This window comes from Euprymna scolopes, chromosome 22 (genome assembly GCF_053919585.1).
Source record: "Euprymna scolopes isolate OS-2025 chromosome 22, ASM5391958v1, whole genome shotgun sequence".
Classification (NCBI taxonomy): domain Eukaryota; kingdom Metazoa; phylum Mollusca; class Cephalopoda; order Sepiida; family Sepiolidae; genus Euprymna; species Euprymna scolopes.
In genome coordinates this window covers 90263233-90282241 of record NC_136503.1, presented here as the reverse complement: position 1 = coordinate 90282241, position 19009 = coordinate 90263233, and the positions used below count along the sequence as shown (strand labels likewise).

At 41.7% G+C, this 19009-nt stretch overlaps 1 pseudogene; it reads left to right on the top strand.

Moving 5' to 3' along the window:
* Nucleotides 1-1449: 1449 nt before the first annotated feature.
* LOC145244244 (5S ribosomal RNA) lies at nt 1450-1568 on the top strand (annotated as a pseudogene).
* Nucleotides 1569-19009: the final 17441 nt, after the last annotated feature.

The window sequence follows — 19009 nt, the reverse complement described above, 5'->3', positions numbered from 1 at the left end:
GTAGATTCCATGAACAAAGCTTCTTTCTTAGAACTGCACCCCTGTGGAACTCTCTTCCATTTGCCTGCTTTCCAGCTGACTACAATTTGGTCATATTCAAGTCCAACATAAACAAATCCTTGATGAGCCATTCACTTAAGTAATCCAATTTACCAAATTTCCACTACTAACGATACTATGATATTGTCACATTGACTACTGTACACTCATTAAACATTATCCCCGAGTAACCTTTGATAAGTGGCGACTCCTATGTGAAAAAAGAAAAAGCTTTAAAGGGCTATAGCACCAGGGATTGCTTCTTATTGATTCATACCCGTTAGTTTTTTGGTGGGGGATTAGATCGTAATTCTGGATCGATCCTGGACTAATATAATTACCAAATTTCATTTGATTCAGGAATTGGATAACTTTCAGATTACAATCCGATTGTTATCCAATGTAATCCACAGTGATTCTACTCAAAGACAGAACTTTCATTGATCTTGTGTGACGTCACAACCCAAACAAAAACAGCTATCCAGACAGGATTTGCAGTGATCCGATGGACCAAAATATCTTGATGAAGTAGAAGCATTACAGTACAAAATATGATATATCTCCAAAAATAAAAGCAAAACAATACTAAAACTGCTAAGTTGTTCAAACAACTGCTTAGGAAGCAATTAAGTTTTGCTTATTCTCCAAACCTTTTTTCCTGCTCTTATTTACTTATACTGCTTCCCTCTTTTGGAAATCATAATTTTATGACTAAGTGTAATGTATAAATATAAGGCCTATACTGGCCACATGTATATTGTTACTGATGTGTGTTAGTAAAATAATTGGCACAAATGTTATTTCTAAATGTCTGCTTTAAAGGGATAATGCTTTGCCTCCAAGACTCCTGTCTGTTTTGCATAATAAACATTAAAAATTCTTATACTCCTAAATCTTCCCCAAATCCCTGTATATCTATATTGTATATTAATGCTGTAAGTTATATCATCTCTCTTGTTTCAACTGGACAAAAACATAATTGCTCTTCTCCCCAATTTGATATAAAATCATATACTTTGCACATACCTTGGGAGGAGGGTCTAGCTAGCAGTCCTAAACTTTAGTAGGCTGACCTTTTCAAAATCGATAAATACTAAACATCTATAGATTTCTATTGCTAGGCATGTATTAGCTTAACTTATATTTATACTCTGTAGAATATCTATAAAATAGAAAACTATTAGCCACAGTTTGTGCACAGATTATAAGTGATCTGTGTTAACTAGCAACTATAACTTTCTTTCACTTACATGGGATAAAGTACTTTACATGAAAACTAACACCTGAAGCACATTTCGGAATGCACCCTAACCTTTATACTATAATTTTCCAATTAGTCACCAATTCACAAACCATATTTGACCTTTTCTTAACCCTAGTAGATATTAAGATTTAATTTACACCCCATACTCATACGGCATAATCAAGTTGACACACCGGTTCCCGTCAGATCACTGAAGTTAAGCAACGTTGAGCCTGGTCATTACTAAAATGGGTGACCAATTTGGGAAGTCCGGGTGCTGTATGTAGGAGAACGTCGACACCTCCCTGCAAAAAGTTGCAAAAACCTAACATCGTCATTTCTCCTAACAGGGATATACATGCGACTGGGGACCACTTGTGAATTTCATACTCCCATGAAACTTCCTCCTTTGGAGGAAGCCGGTTAAACCCTGAATAGGATTGGTGCTGACTACACACACACACATACTCATACATACCTCTTTTAACAACGTAACTACATCTTCCAATCTTATCCTAGTCTGAGGAGTGTAATTTCAAAACAGATACTACAGGAGCATTGAAATCAGGTGCAGGGAAAACCCTCTCGGTGCTGATGGACCAGTAGATTTGGTCAGGTCATCCATCTAGGAGAAGGAAAACTCCGATTTGTAAACCTGTGCCATTGACCTCAAACGGGGGAGGGAGGCCTCCTCAGTCCTAGACGACAATCTCCCCAGAGCTGGTGACTTTATCAAATCACCTAAGCTGCATATGGAGTAGATAGGCTCTGCCTATTGCCCGGCTTCCATACTCCTTCTTTGCCTATTAGCCAGGAGCAGAGGTGCAGCCGCAAGTACTCATTAGAGACGCCCAGTGCTTAGCCTTGTTTCCTGACTAGAGCAATGAATGCCGTCTCTCACATCTGCCTTATTCCCTTCCCCTATACCTGGACATCTTGTGCGTGCTTGTTTACCATATATGCTAATATGATTGGACTGGGCCACTCCTGTTGGACAGGTGTCAGGGCACGGTTTGATAGTTGCTGATTGCTGATTCCGACTGACCGTACAGGAATCCTAACTCTTTGGTAGTACTTAGAGCGGCTGTTCTATCATCAGTTGTATAATATCAGGATGTTTGTAGTGCCACTCATCTCTGGTGGGCATTCCCAAGACCACATTCCTATGGATAAGGAGCTGATGGTCTACTTGTGTTGCTTGATGGTGGCTATGCACATCCGTTTTGCTTAGCACCCCACCCTAGATCTGAAACTACGAAATAAAATGAAATGACAACTAAATCCCTCCCAAAAAACGTTCAACCCAGACACACACTCAAATAATTCGCCTCCTTCCTTGAAGCTTGCATTTACAAATATTTGAGGACTTAGAACTAACTTAGATGATGTAGAATCATTTCTCCTAGCAAACTCCCCAGATATCTTAGCACTAAGTGAAACTAACTTCCACTCCTCCATCTCCTCTAACATCTTTAACATGTCAGGTTATCTTCCACTTTGTTGTAAGGTACAGACTTGGAGTCTATACTCGTAACATCCTCCCTTTGTCTATGGAATCTAAACTAGAATCAGGTGACCAGGCCTTCGTGTGCTTTAAACTAACTTTACAACATAGTGTTAGCTGCGGGTATTTTCTTTATCGCTCTCTATCAACCCAGGACTGTACTATAATAAATCATATCGTTGACAGCATAGATGTAGCACTCTCCCTTGACATTAGTGCCCAAGTACATGTATTTGGTGATTCTAACCCACCACATAAATATGCTTGGCTTCTCTAACTACACTGACACAGCTGGCAGCGTCATCCATAACTTTGCTATGTCCCATTCCTTGACACAGACTAAAATTCTCGACCCGTCTCCCAAATAATCAGGACTAGCAAGCCTTACTTTTGGATCTATTTCTGACAACAGTACCTGAGGATCGTTTAAGAAATACTCATTGCCAACTCGGGAATGCTGATCATGCTGTGATAATGATAGACATCACTCCAATCTCTCGACCCCAAGTGGAAGAGCCATTGCTCAAAACGACAAGGTACTAAAATAAGGCTGACTGGGATGCCATTAGAAATCACATCAGAGACGCCCCATAGGGAAATATCTTTTCACTTCCTGCAGAACAGTATGTAAATGAAACTACTGAATGGTTCAAAGCAGCAATTGAAGCATATGTTCCTACATGGAAGTTCTATAGAAAACCCCACTCTCTCCAATGGTTTACTTTTACTTGCGGGGTATATGAAAAAAAGAAAACAGTCGTGAACATCTTCTCTTAAAAAGTGTTGCTGACGTTCAGATTGTGCCGTATAACATTGATGGCGAGAGGGCAGGTGTGATCGATTGAAAAAGAAGAGGGCAGAAACAAATCCCGAACCCCAGAACCAAATCCTGATCGTAATATTAGAAGCTATTTCAGTGTGTCAAGCAGATTAACATGGCTGACTGGAGACTGAACACTTAGATATTGAGACCCTTCACTGGGGAGGGTGACCTAATTAAATGGCTGGAAAAATTAAAGAAGGTGGCAAGGTTGCAAAAAATCGAAGACGTGGTCACCCTGCTGCCGTTATACTTAGATTTACCAACAGGTCTGCGATGAAGATAAGGGAGACCTTGTCTCAGTGGAGCAAAGACTGAAATTGGCTTTCGCTGAGAGTCCATTTGAAGCACTCGTCAAGCTTGCAAGTTTGAGGTGGATTGGAGAGTCTGTTGATGTCTTTGGTGTGGAGATCAGGAAACTGGTAGGATTGGCTGGTTACGTGGAGAGGAGACTGGAGATGATAGTAAAGCTATACCTAGTGAACGGCTTCCCAGAAGAAATCTCTGCGAACATGCAAAGAGCAGAGACCGGGGTTCACCTTCTACCGATGTAGACGAGTGGGGCACATTAGCCGTGGGACTAGGGAAACGAGTGAAAGGAAGCAATTGCGCCAGTGGTTCCCCCTTCTATGTGGAAATGGCGCAAAATGAAACATTGTCTCAGTTACCAGTAGTAGTCAATGGGAAGAGAGCCATGGCCCTTGTTGACACAGGCTGCACCACGACGTTGGTAGCGAAGAATGTCACTAGATCATGGAGCGGAGCTAGATGTATTAAGACCGTGGATGGCAGGGAGGTGAAATGTCTAGGAGAGACAACAGTGGAAGTACTGGTGCAAGGTGTGCCCATTGGACTGTGAGTCCTGGTGTTGGATCGTCTGGTCGGTGATGTTGATGTGGTTTTAGGTGTAAGTATGATCAACCAACTGGGGGGCGCTATTTTGAGAGGGAGCCAAGTAACTTTTGGATGCCTTGGCGCAGTAGGGATGGCAGGAGTGGAGGGTTATAGAAATATCAAAATGCAAAAACCGGAGGCTTGCTGCATCGAGGACGAGGTTTCCTAGAGAGGTTCGATGGCGAGAGGTGGTCGGTGGAATGGAACTGCGAAACAAAGTAAGCTGCTATGAGAAAACACTGTGAGGAGAAATAAGAAAAGGATTCGAGGAAGAAGTGGAGAGGTGGATAGAGGAGGGATTCTGAAACCGTGGATAGGGGAAGAAAAATGACTGCTACCCATTACTGGCGGTTGTTCTACCCACAAAGAACGAAGTTAGACCGGTACTGGATTTCAGAGAATTAAAGACACACATAGGCTGCCTCACTCGAAAGGGGAATGGTGTATGAGAAAAGGTTATGAGGAAATGGAGGAGGCTTATCTCCAGATCCATGTAGATGAAAAACTCTGGCAACATCAATTGGTTCGGTACAAGGGGAAGATGTATTGCCTGACGAGGTTAGGTTTTGGGCTGAGCTCAGCCCCAAAAATTATGACTGCCGTGCTGAGTAAAGATTGTACAGCCGACAAGGCCACTAGTTCGTACATTGACGACATTCTTGTGGAGGAAGCAGAGGGGACAGCGGAGAAAGTGAGAGGCCATGCCGAGAGGTATGGGTTAACTGCAAAACTGGCAGAGTCCCTGGATGGAAGAGCGGCGTTGGGGTTGAAACTATGCCGAGCTGGTAAAGGAAGCCTTGTCTTTAGATGAGGGAATGCGATACCCAAAGTCGGAAGTGACCTGACAAAACGAGAACTCTTTTCGGTCTGCGGGAGACTGGTGGGACACTATCCAATCGCTGGCTGGCTCAGGATAATGTGCAACTTTATTAAACGACAAACGGGCACTGATGGCTGGGAGGGCCGTGTGATGAAGGAAGTCACAAACATGCTACAAGAAATCATTGCGAGAGTGACGAAAGAAGACTCAGTGAAGGGGGAATGGTACGTCAGCGGCAGAGACGCGGGGGTGATTTGGTTCGATGCCAGCAGCCTGGCATTAGGCGTCATATTAGAGATGGGAGGTGTAACTGTGGAAGATGCAGCATGGCTAAGAATGAAAAACGACTATACCCATATCAACATAGCTGAATTTAAATCAAGTCCGATTCGGCAGTGGTAGTTTCATGGATCAGGTCGGCAGTGACTGGCGATAAGAGAGTTAGGACCAGAGGATCTGCAGAAATGCTGATCAAGTGCAGGCCAGAGCACTTGCAGATTTGATAGCGGAATTCCAGTTGAGGGTATCTGTAGTGCTGGTGCCATTGGAAAAGAACAAGACGGATTCGATGGCATGGGTAAAGAAGGCCTGGCTGCAAGAGGAAAAGGAGGTTTCCTTGGTATGCTGTGCAGGGGAGGAAATCAAAGAATTACATGAAATGCACGACTTTGGTCGAGAATGGACGTTATCCCTGGCAAGAGAGGTTTACCTGGAAACCACCCAGGCGGTAATGGAGCACTGTCAGGAGTGCCAATCTATAGACCCCGGACCATTCAGACATGAAGCAGGAGAGTTACACATTGCGAAGGACTGGAAGCGATTGACCATTGCTGTGACCCATTATCGTCATAAGCTGTATCTGTTGATGGTCGACTGTGGACCGATTAAGTTTTCTATCTGGAGTGAGATCAGGGCAAAAGCTGCATGGGCGATCGGAGGGGTCATCGAAGAAATATTTTTGGAGAGAGGGCCGGTTGAGGAACTGTTAATGGACAATGACCCTGCTTTCCGATCAGAAGCCTTTAAAGAGGTGTGTGATGAGTGGGGTGTAAGACAATATTTTAGGGCAGCATATCGGCCAAGTGGCAATGGGATAGTGGAGAGGAATCATTGCACCATCAAGGCTGCTGCGGAAAAAAGCAACATTTCACCCATAGAGGCGGTGTTTCGGTACAACATTTCACCGAAAACCCAGACAAGATGAGACAACTGTGCCTCATATAAGTGCAACAAAATGGTAGGAATTGAGGGTGAAGAAGCTACCATTAAAGTGGGTGAGGAGGTGTGGGTGAAGACCCCTAATGCCCAATATACCACTCGCTAGGGGAGGGGGGTCGTAACGGGAATGCAGTCGAAGAGCAACATGATGGTGAATGGCGTTCCCCGGCATATCCTAGACCTGCATCGTGTGACCCTGCCGGTATGCAGTGATGGCAGTGAAGAGAAGGAAGTTGAGATCCACTGAGAAACTAATGATGCAGATATGCCCGGTACATTGTATATTACTTATATTTTTTGTTTTTGTTTCTAACCATAACCTAGCCTTTACCGATACGGGTGGAAGTCTGCCGTTAAGCAGCAGGGTGAAGCATGGGGCCGCGGCGGTCCATTGTGCGGTGGCGTCCGGTGCGATCGCGGGCAAGTGAGTGAGGGAGAACGATGCACCCCAATTCGACTTAGCCCCACATTGTAGTTCTTTACAACTGGACGAGAATGTCTGTAGTGAACCTGAAAACGTCAACCCCCCCAAGACGTTGTCCCCCAGAGGCCTCAACGTGAGAGAAGGAGGCCTGTTTTGATGAAGGATTATGAAGTGTCTTATTGATCTCAAAGATCGGGGGGAGGGCGGAGGGTATATGAGAAAAAGAGTCGTTAACATTTTCTCTTGAAAAGTATTTTGTGTTGCTGACGTTCAGATTGTGCGGTGTGACATTGGTGGCGAGAGGCCAGGTGTGGTCGATTGGAAAAGAACAGGGCAGAAACATGCTGTTGTCGAGTGAGTTACTCACTCCTTCCTGAAAACCATAACTGAATCCTGATCGTAACCTTAGAGGTCTGTTTGTAACAGAAATTGCCTACCCTGCAGGAAACGATTACATTTCTTTACCGCGAATATAATGTTTAGTGCCTCTATTCAATTTGTGAGTAGTTCTTTTCGGCTGGCAAAAGTGATCAGTATGAATGTGCTATGGGTTTCATTTTTCAATCATCCATTTTGTGTATAATGCATGCTCCTATGCCATAGGATCTGGCATCGCTTGCAACTATAATTTCACGCTTGGGACTATAATGTGTCAGAAACAAGTCAGACGTTAAAGTCTCTTTAATTTCCCGAAATGCTTGTTTGCACTCTTGCGTCCAGACCCTTTTTTGGTCTTTCCTTAACAGTTCATTTGAAGGCGACCTTAGTTTATGCCTATTTGGCACAAATACATTGTAGTAATTTGCCAAACTTAAGAAACTTTGTGAAGACGCAATATTTTATGGAGCAGGCATATTCTTTATGGCACTCGATCTATCTGGATCCGGACTTCTTCCATGTTTATCGATGATTTGCCCCAAGTATTTTATTTTCTCTATGAAAAATGCATATTTTTTTCTGTTTTACTTTAAATCCATAATTCTGGATCCTTTTGAATACTTGGTTTACATGAGCTTTGTGTTGTTCTTTGCTAACGCTTTTCATTAATACATCGTCCAGGTACCCTACTCGAAATCCAACACATTTAACATAATGCCTATAATTTGCTGAAAAATCGCAGGGGCGACTTTGACCCCAAAAGGAAGTCTGTTAAACTTGTACAATCCCTTATACATAGCAGCTTTGAACACTCCTCATCGACTGGAACTTGTGTAAGTACGCGTCATTGAGGTCGATTTTAGAAAAATATTTCCCTCCACTCAGTTTTGCAAATATCTCTTCAGGGCTCGGAAGAGGATAAAGGTGATCTTGTAATGCCCTGTTTAAGCCTGTCGCGAAGTCGGCGCAAACCCGAATCTCCTTACTCTTCTTTTTGATGTAAACCGTTGGTGCAGCCCACTCACTTTGATCAATTTTTCCGATTACACCAATGTTTTCAAGTTTTTCTAATTCACCGTCTATCTGTTCTATAGCAGCGTATGGAACATTTCTTTTCTTTCTGAACATCGGCTGTTCATTTACTTTTATGTCAAATTTTGCTACCGATTTTGTACACCTTCCCAAACCGCCTGAAAATACGTCTGGGAAATTCTCTTTTAACTCCCTCTTAAGTTTTTCTGCCTCCACATTCGAATCCTCAACCTTTTGGCAAAATGAGCTTAAAGGAAGATCCCATAGTCTAAACTTTTCGAACAGATCAGTTCCAAAGAGGTTGTTTGATTTTCGTATGACAAAAATTCTTGCTTTTTCGGCCCTGTTCTGGAAAAAAAATATTCGTCAATAATTCTCCTTCAAAGATATTTGTTTCGCCACTGACGCTTCTCGTCGTTTTATGTGATTTAATCATAGTGGGTCTCCCAAGCCTCTTCCATGTCTGTACATTAATAATGGAAATGTCAGACCAACTATCAAGCCTTACTTTCTTTTTAAACATTTTGACCTGTACATATTTCCGGATATTTTGTTCTCAAGGTTCAATTTTCGTAAGTTTAATGGATGTCTTTCTACCAGATTTTTTTCTACAATGCGATGCTTTATGCCCTTTCTGGTGGCAGTTGTCACATTGTTTGAATTTGTAAGGACACTCATTGTACCAATGTTTATTTCCACACCTCCAACATTATCCAGGTGGATCTTTTCCCTGTTTCTTTCTCTGGTTATTTTTTAAAGTCAAATTTTTCTTTGATGGATTTTTTAATATGCGACACTTTGCTTTCCTCTATGTCACAACTGTCTTGTTTCAACGCAATAAACCGTTCACAGTCTTCCGCTAAGTTTTGTAGTTTTAAATTCGTTTCGTTTTCGAGTTTATTTAAAACACGACGCCTGATTTCGGCGACCAGCCCTTGTACAAATATTAAACATTTAAAATTATCTGATGATAATTCCTCCAGTAAAAATCGTCGCAATGCTTGTTAACTATACTTGCATAAGTAGTGTAGTCGTCTTTCTCTCTTCTAGAAGCATTCATACATTTATATCACCTATGGAAAAGAGACATTTTTGCAGAAAACAGTTTTGTAAGTAGCTAAACTGTTTCTTCAACTCACTGGTCTTTTTGGGGAGAATAAAATTCATGAACTTTGTATGCTCGGCTGTTCCCAATTTCCTTAGCAAAAGGCTAACTTTTTCGCGTCTGACCAAGTACTACAATCCGATATAAAAATATCCTCATATCGTCTATAGTGCTGGAAGAATGTGACATCGTCTTCTGGATTATAGTTGAAAATTTCAATAGCGGCCTACACAGCTGTTTGAGAAAATGCGCTATGATTATCGTCCGCTTTATTTACTGTGTCACTTTCAGAATTTTTCTTTGTTCCTCCTGTGTTTTCATCAATATTTCCTCGAAGCGTTTCTGTTGTTAAAGCATTTTTTTCTTCAAATGCTTGTTTAAATCTCTCTTCTCTTTCTACTTGTTGTGTAATTTGCTGGTCTTGCAACGCGAGATTTTGCTCTACCTGGAATTGGAACCATTCCAACAGTGAATCTTTGAGTTTCGCATCCATCATACGAATTCAGTTTACAATTTGCGCTGGTATTAAATTCCTTAGTAAAAAAAAAAAATCAACTAAGTTTTCTTTCCCAATTCTTTTGTTTGAACAACAGTTTAGCAGTCCTCTTGTAACTGTATTTATTGAACACTATATTTCTAATCTTACTAGAAACAATCTAGCGAAATAACATTTGTTTAACATTTTTTTATGTGCACGCGTTTTTACGTAGCAAAAATAAAACCCGTCGCTTTAAATATCCGACGAATTCGTATGGGAAACTTGTATTTTATTTATTTTTTTACCCTCGTTGCCTTTGCAAAGACTTACTTGATTTTTTACGTGTTTGCTAAGCACAAATGGCGTACGCGAATAATTATTTTTCACGATCTGCCTCTTTTTCTCTTGACAAAGTCAACCATGTTTTTTTTTTCAAATCACAGATGTTATCGAAATAACGATAAGCTTACACGGTATTTGTTAGTTGGTTTCGGACATTAAACTTTGCAGAAGAAAATTCTTACCGCAGGAAAAATGGCTTCTGGTGAAGAAAAAAATGAACACTTTTTCCCTTGCTAAAACATTTGGTAAGTGTGTTCAATTATTAAATAATTGACAACATTCGCGTTTTTCGCTGTAGATTTTGGTAGCAAGTTTTTTTTCAGTCGCCAAATTACTATTGTAGTAATTAATTCGCTGTTAGTCCTTGCGTATCCAAATATCTGTTGTAATGACGAAGGTCTGCTACCGTAAAGATTTTACGAATCTTTATTTCAATCACTTTTGGTGATTCTCTGCAGTGATAGTCGTTTTCACCAATCTGTTGTGGCGTGGAACAACAGGGAAATAAGAACAATCAAGTCGAGGTTCGGTTAAGGAACAAGTGTATTAACAATAATGTACAAAGATAGGAAAGCATTTATATCTGCTGGGAACTTAGCAGTTAAAGTGCAGTCGCATCTCTCTCACTGGTGTTGGAATTACTAGCGCTATTTATAGTGCTAATCGGTGTAAATTCCTCCGTTTAAGAAAGGCTGTATAACAATTACAAACATTGTTAAAATATAATAATTACAATAAAAATTACTTATTCAAATCTAGTTATAGCAATTTCAAATACTAGTTTAAACATAATGGTAGTAAAAATACTTGTTCAAACATAATTATAAAATAAAAATACTAGTGTAAATATAATTAAGACAATTATTAATACTAAATAAGAAAGCATTTTTACAGTTACACAAACTAGTTCAAACATAATTATGACAGTTACGAATTTTGATTTAAATATATATAATCTGGAAGTATAATATTCACAATAACAAATACTAGTTTTACAGAATTAGGCAAATTACAAATACTAGTTCAATTACAATAACAGTTGAAAAGATTAGTTGAAATATAATACAGTAAATACAAATACTAGTTTAAATATAATTATAACAATTAAAAATACCAGTTTTTATCTAATTACATCGATTGCAAATACGAGTTCAAATATAATGTTTACAGTAAAAAATATTAGTTAAAATATAATTATAACAATTATAAATACTAGTATAAACAAACTTATGACAGTTACAAATATATATACATATAACATTTAAAAATACTAATTCTAATTAATGAAATTTTGATAATTACAAGCGCTGATTCAAACATAAGTAGGAAAATTACAAATACTTGTACTAATATTTTTTGACAATTATAAATATTAGTTAAACATAAGTTTGACTGTTACCAATTTCTAGTGAATACTAGTAAAATGACAGTTTCAAATATCAGATCGAACATAATTATGACAGTTACAAATACTTTTTCAAACGAAATTAAAAACGAAACAGAGAAAGTTAACAAGCTCCTCCCACACATCACAACAGAAATAATCACTGACCTAAACAATTGAATCTACGCAGGCGTCAAGATGGTAAGTATGAAATTCAAAACAGAAAAAACACGCAGGCAATAATAGATCGACAAAACGTGGATGGGAAATGAGGCAAGAAACCAAAATCAACAAGCATAAAAAAAGCCAAAACGATAAACAGGATAAAAAGCGACATAGAAAATTGAAAATTGGAACTGTGACCAGCAGGGAGAGGCTAAACAAGAAACACGAAGATCTGAACCAAAAATAGCAGCAAAAGAAGGGAGACTGAGACGATATAAATACAAATCTGAACAATGCAAGCAAAACATTTGAAAACAATGAAAGCCAATTCTATCAAAACGTGAACGGAGGAAAAACAAAAACAGAACAACAAAACCCAACAAAAACAAAACTCTATTGTAAATGAGATATGAGGAGAATGACAGGAACACAAGAGAAATGCTGGATGGCTGAAAGACATGAAAGAAGAGTTATAACGCATATAAGAAGGAACAGTGAATGAAATCAGCAAGGAAACCCCAAAGAAAACCATAGGAAAAATGGCAAACTGGAGAGCATCAGGACACGATGAGATACATGCCTACTTGTTCAAAAAATTCACAACACTACACGAAAGACTAGCCCAAAACATGAGAAGATGTATATAGGAAACAAACGTGCCATATTGGATGATAAAAGGCAAAACCACTCTGATACAGAAGGACACAGAGAAAAGAACCACCACCAGCAACTATAGGCCTATCACTACGTGAAAAATATTAACAGCACAACTGAGAGAACAAATCTACCACTCCCTAAATAATCGTGGACTTCTCCCTGAGGAGCAGATAGAAAAGACATAACCTGTTATACATTATGCATAACCTGTTATACATTATACATAACCTTTTATACATCATATCATGTGGTTAGAAGCAAGAAAGAGAAGTCTTACCGTGGGTGCTCAGCGAGTGAGTACAGGCGAAGAAAAGGAAGAACAAACATGGCGGCCAGCATTTTTATTTCGTCCGTTCTCGCATAATCTCGTGTGTGCGTGAAGATGGAACCTATAAAACGATGTTCATTTCTGGGTGCTGGGAGATGATTCCCGATCCGCCAAGAGAGAAGAGACAGAGGACTGTAGCGATAATCTTTCTTGAACATTCCGTTTGTGTATTTGAGGTGAACCCCCTCCTCCATTTTACGTCAAGCTATTTCGGCGATGGCCAACGCAGGTTTAAGCAATATGATTAAGCCTTTTAATGGCGACGGTGATGTGGTGGCGTGGCTTAAAAAAGTGGACCTTGTAGCAAGGATTCAGAAGCTGGATGATGTGGCCGCAGTAATACCACTGTTTCTGGAAGGGGACGCACTGGCCCTCTATTTGGAGCTCAGCGAGCGGGAACAAGGTGATGCAGACGCCATCAAGGGTCGACTGATCGAAGCTTTCGCAGAGGGGCCTTTCGAGGCCTTTAATAAGTTGAAAGAGAAGAGGTGGACTGGTGAATCTCCCTTGGCGAATGAGATAAGGAGATTGGTTGAGTTGTCGGGCATCAGAGGACATGCCACGAGTCTAGTAGTCAAGATGACTTTTGTTACCGGGTTCCCGGAAGAAATATCGAAAAGGTTGCAGCAGGTACCGGGGGTGGAGACGCTGGATGTGAGTGAGCTGCTTAGAACTGCGAAAATTTTGGTGAGCACCCAGCCCACGGAGCCTGGAGGAACGACAGCAACGGTACAGCAGGATGTGGGCAGGAATCTGCCAAATCCAGGGATCGCATGCTTCGAATGCGGGGGACCACACATGAGAAGAGACTGCAGGAAGTTCTTGCAACGGACAGTGTGTTACAAATGCAATCGAAGATGCCATTTAGCGGTAAAATGCACAAGTTCGGAAAACTGGCGAGGGGCAGCCGACGCGCCAGCGCCCGCCCCGATTCGAGAATAGAGGCGCACCCGCAGCAGATGCCCAAACAGAAGATTGCGGTGGAAGGACGGGAAATTATGGCCCTGATTGACACTGACTGCACCACTACCATGGTGCACACTAACCTGGTCGGAAGATGGAAAGGGAAGGGTGAAGTAGTGGCATTCGATGGGTCGCGAGTGAAGTGTCGAGGGAGGAAGACCGTCACTATTGATATTGCTGAACGTCGGATGAGGGTCCATGCAATTGTCACTGATCGCCTGGTGCCTGGTGTCCAATCCATCATTGGAATGGATGTTATATGCCGCCTTGGAGGTGTTACCATCACATGTGACAACGTGAGGTTCGGACTAGCTGAGTGCGCGGTGACGGAGAACGCTCCCAGAGGGATCAACAAGGCCGGGGAGGAAAGAAAATTGTCGATCAAAGATCAGGACTTCCGAGCCGAATTCGACGGAGAGCGGTAGACGGTGGAGTTGGCATAGAAATATCAAGCGCCATCGCTGACAAACAGGGTGGCGTGCTACACAAATTCGCTTAGAGGAGCGGCGAGAAAGGAGTTTGAGCAGGAAGTCGACCGATGGATTGAGGAGGGGATACTGATGCCTTGGACGGATGATGTGGAGTCGGGCATTTTGCCGTTGATGGCCGTTCTGTAAACAACTAAAGGGAAAGTAAGACCGGTCCTGGATTTCCGAGAGCTGAACGGCTATGTTAAGTGCCATACGGGAGGCGACACCGTAGATGTGTGCAGTGAGACCATTAGGGAATGGAGGCAGATGAATGGCGCATCTACATTGGTAGATCTAAAATCTGCCTATTTGCAACTCCATGTTGCCAAGAAGCTCTGGAAATATCATTTAGTCAAGTACAAAGGCAAAACCTACTGCCTTACACGAGAAGGGTTCAGGTTAAATTCGGCACCCAAGATTATGTCAACTATCCTGAGAAAGATTCTGGAGACAATGGGAAAGGGAGATGGGGTAGTGAGCTCATACATAGACGACATTCTGGTGAATGAAACTGTGGTAACTGCCAAGGAGGTGGTAGCTCATTTGAATAGGTTCGGGTTGGTCGCCAAAGAGCCGGAAAAATTAGACGGAGGGGCTGCTTTGGGCCTAAAACTGAAACGAGGTGCGTCAGGCGGCCTAGAGTTTCGCAGGGGAAACGAGATCCCACAACTGAAGCAGGAGCTCAACAGACGTGAACTTTTTTTCCATATGTGGAAAGTTGATCGGACATTACCCCATTGCTAGCTGGCTTAGACCAGCATGCAGCTACATAAAGAGACACGCCGAAGGACAAGGATGGAATGATAAGGTGGGAGAAAGAACGGTCGCCATGATGGAAGAGCTCCTGAAAGAAGCGGAACGGCTAGATCGAGTCCGGGGAACCTGGAACATACCGCGAACATTGGATGGAGTCATGTGGTGCGATGCGAGCAGCATTGCAACAGGGGTCGTTTTGGAAATTGGAGGAGCAGTTGTAGAAGATGCAGCCTGGTTGAGGAAAAAGAATGACGTCAGCCACATCAATGTGGCGGAATTAGACGCGACAATAAAAGGAGTCAGTCTGGCCTTGAAATGGGGACTACGTGACATCTGCATCAAAACAGACTCTGCCACGGTGTTTGCTTGGCTAAAGTCTCTCATTTCAAGCGAAAAAAGGATAAAAACGAGAGGAGCTGCGGAGATGTTAGTGAAGCGCAGGCTTGGGGTGCTGGCTGAGCTGATGCAAGAGTTTTGTTTGAAGCTTCGCGTAGACATGGTGGCTTTTGAAAAGAACCGAGCAGATGCTCTCACGAGAGTGAAGAAGAGTTGGCTGTTGCCAAAGAAAGATGTTGTTGCTGCATCGGATCTAGATGATGTTGGCGTGCGAAAACTGCACAATTTGCACCATATGGGGGTAGACAGGACTTGGTACTTAGTGAAAAAAGTCGACCCAAGGATCACCAAGGAGCAGGTGAGGCAAGTGGTCAGGACATGCGACAGATGTCAGTCGATTGATCCTGCTCCAAGCACGCATGAAGCTGGCCAATTGGAGGTGAGTGGGACCTGGGAGAGACTGGCATGCGATGTCACCCATTATAGGGGTGGACTTTACCTGACCATGATTGACTGTGGGCCCGGGCGATTTGCCCTATGGAAGAAGCTACGTGGAGGAACAGGCAATGAAATAGCGGCAATCTTTGATGAGGTGTTTTTGGAGCGAGGCCCCGTGGAAGAGTTGTTAACCGACAATGGGACTGCATTCAAGTCAGTAGCAGTGACAGAAGTACTGAAGAAATGGAAGATCCATCAATTTTTCAGAGCTGCCTACAGACCTAGTGGCAACGGGATCGTAGAGAGAAACGACCGCACCATAAAGGCAGTTGCGGAAAGAGGAGGCACCTCACCTGAGCAAGCCGTCTTCTGGTATAACATGTCGCCTAAACTGGGACAAGTACCAGAGACGGTCCCGCAACTGTCAATGTTTGCATATTCCTGGAGGCATCCCAGGGTGGAGCCGGCAAGCCGAGAAGTAGAAGCCATAGGGACAATTAAACTCGGGGACGAGGTATGGGTGACGCAACCAGGGGCGCGCTGCACGACACAATGGAGTAGGGGTCGCGTGACTGGGAGGAACACTAGTAACAACATTGTGGTGGGAGGAGTCCCGAGGCACATTCTCGACGTCAGACCAGTTGAGGGCGAAGCAGTGGAGGGGAGTGTGCAGCCACAGGAGGAGGACGAGACACCTCAGAGGCCAAGTAGAGAGAGGCGACCGCCACAGTGGATGAGAGACTATGAAATGTGATCTTGAGATCAAGGAGGCATGTGGTTAGAAGCAAGAAAGAGAAGTCTTACCGTGGGTGCTCAGCGAGTGAGTACAGGCGAAGAAAAGGAAGAACAAACATGGCGGCCAGCATTTTTATTTCGTCCGTTCTCGCATAATCTCGTGTGTGCGTGAAGATGGAACCTATAAAACGATGTTCATTTCTGGGTGCTGGGAGATGATTCCCGATCCGCCAAGAGAGAAGAGACAGAGGACTGTAGCGATAATCTTTCTTGAACATTCCGTTTGTGTATTTGAGGTGACCCCCCATTTTACGTCATATCATTAGATCCCAAAGGAGGTAAAAAGAAGGAGAAAGAATTTAGCCATGGCATGGATCGACAACAAAAAGGCGTATGGCAGGATCCCACAAATATGAATAATAGAATGCTTAAAATATATAAAATACCAAGCAGGATCATCAGCGGGATTAAAAATGCAATGAGAACATGGAGACTGGAACTAACAGCTGAAGGACAACAGATAACAGAAATTTACATACAAAGAGGCATCTTCTAACTATCACCATTGCTGTTTTTAATAGCCATCATACCTCTGAACAATACACTAAGAAAGTGCCAAACAGGATACAACTAGAGACACTAATAAGCACTACCAGGATCTTCAGCCAGGATAATCAAATGGAGTTTGCTATGGAAAAGTGCGTACTATTAGTTATAAGAAAGGGATAACTGGAGACAACAGCGGGCATGGAACCTCCTAACAAAACGTAGAGGAGGGCCCTAGGGGAATAAGACGCTTATAAATACCTTGGAGTTGCTGTAAGCAGACACCATCAAAGCAACATAAGTGAAAGAGAGAATTGGAAAGGAATACTTCAGGAGAGCAAGAAAACTTCTAGAAACTAAATTATATATCTATCTAAAGGTACATGGGCATTATCCCTAATAAGATATTCAGGACCGTTCATAGGATGGACCAAAGAAGAACTGAGACACCTCGATCAGAAGACCAGACAACTCATGACCATGCACAATGCACTACTCCCCAAGGACGATGTTGACTGACTCTATGTGAAAAGAAAAAAAGGCGAGAGAGGGCTTGTTTGTATAGAAGACTGTGCATGGCACAAAAAAAGAATTTAAAAAATACATAACGCAAAACATGGAAAGTATAATCATGGCAGTGAAAAACACTGAGAAAATCGACAAAACAGAAAACAGCGAGATAAAGGATAAGACGAGAAAACAGTGGGAAGAAAAATAACTACACAGAATACAAACTACACAGAAGATAAGAAGAAGACAAGAAGAATGACAAAAGATGAGAATAACGAACACACTTGGAAATGGATACGAAAAGGACAAATAAGCCGAGAAACTGAATCCCTAATAACCGCAGCATAAAATAACTCGATAAGAATCAACCACATCAAAGCAAAGATCGATAAAACACAAGAAAACAGCCAATGCAAACTCTATGGACAAAGAGACGAAACGATAAATCAGATAGTAAGTGAATGTAGCAAACTAGCTAAAAAAATACAAGAACAGACAGGACCAAGTGGGAAGGGAAGTACACTGGGAATTATACAAACAACTGCATCTCGAACGCACAGACAAGTGGTACAAACATAATCCGGCAACAGTACTTGGAAACAAGAATCACAAAATCCCATGGGACATGGACATACAAACTGATAAACCCATCCAAGCAAGAAGACCAGATGTCGTGATAATTATCAAGAAAGAAAAATCCTGTCAAATCGTAGACTTTGCTGTTCCATCTGACCACAGGGTGAATATAAAAGAAAAGGAGAAACGGAGCAAATACACAGAGCCAGCTTCTTCTTCTTCCCTGATCTTTCTTATTTACATTTTGTCTCGGCAGCCGTATGAAATATATATATATATATATATATATATATATATATATTAGCAAAAGTACCCGCCGTTGACTGGGTTAAAAAACAGCCTACAGAGAATGGGCTCTGATTTATGAAAGTATGATAGGTTATGAAAATGAAGGGTTGTAAAGAGATAGCTTCGAATTTGGGGGTATCAAAACCAAAGCAAAATATGATGAAAGTAAAAATAAAATAGATAAACCCCATAATTTATTATACAATATCTGTTCACACTGAACCACTTATCACAATATTCTGTGGATCTATATTTAAAAACCTTGTTAAACTTTGTGACATATTTCCATTCTATGGAGGTCAGGTGCGAACGAACACCCTATAATTTTATTATACCATATTTCTTCAAATTATTAAGTTAGATCCATGTCCACGGAAGCTATATCTAAAATTTCAAGTGTGTAAACCCAAAATTGTCGGAGAAGTTTGGTAGAGTTCTCAAAGCTCAAATCGTTGAACTTTGACCCCTTAATCGCCAAATTTCTGGCTAAAAACCAATCACATAGATTTTTCCAAATCTCAGTACGCTGTATATCAAATTTCGAGTCTGTAGACTAAAAA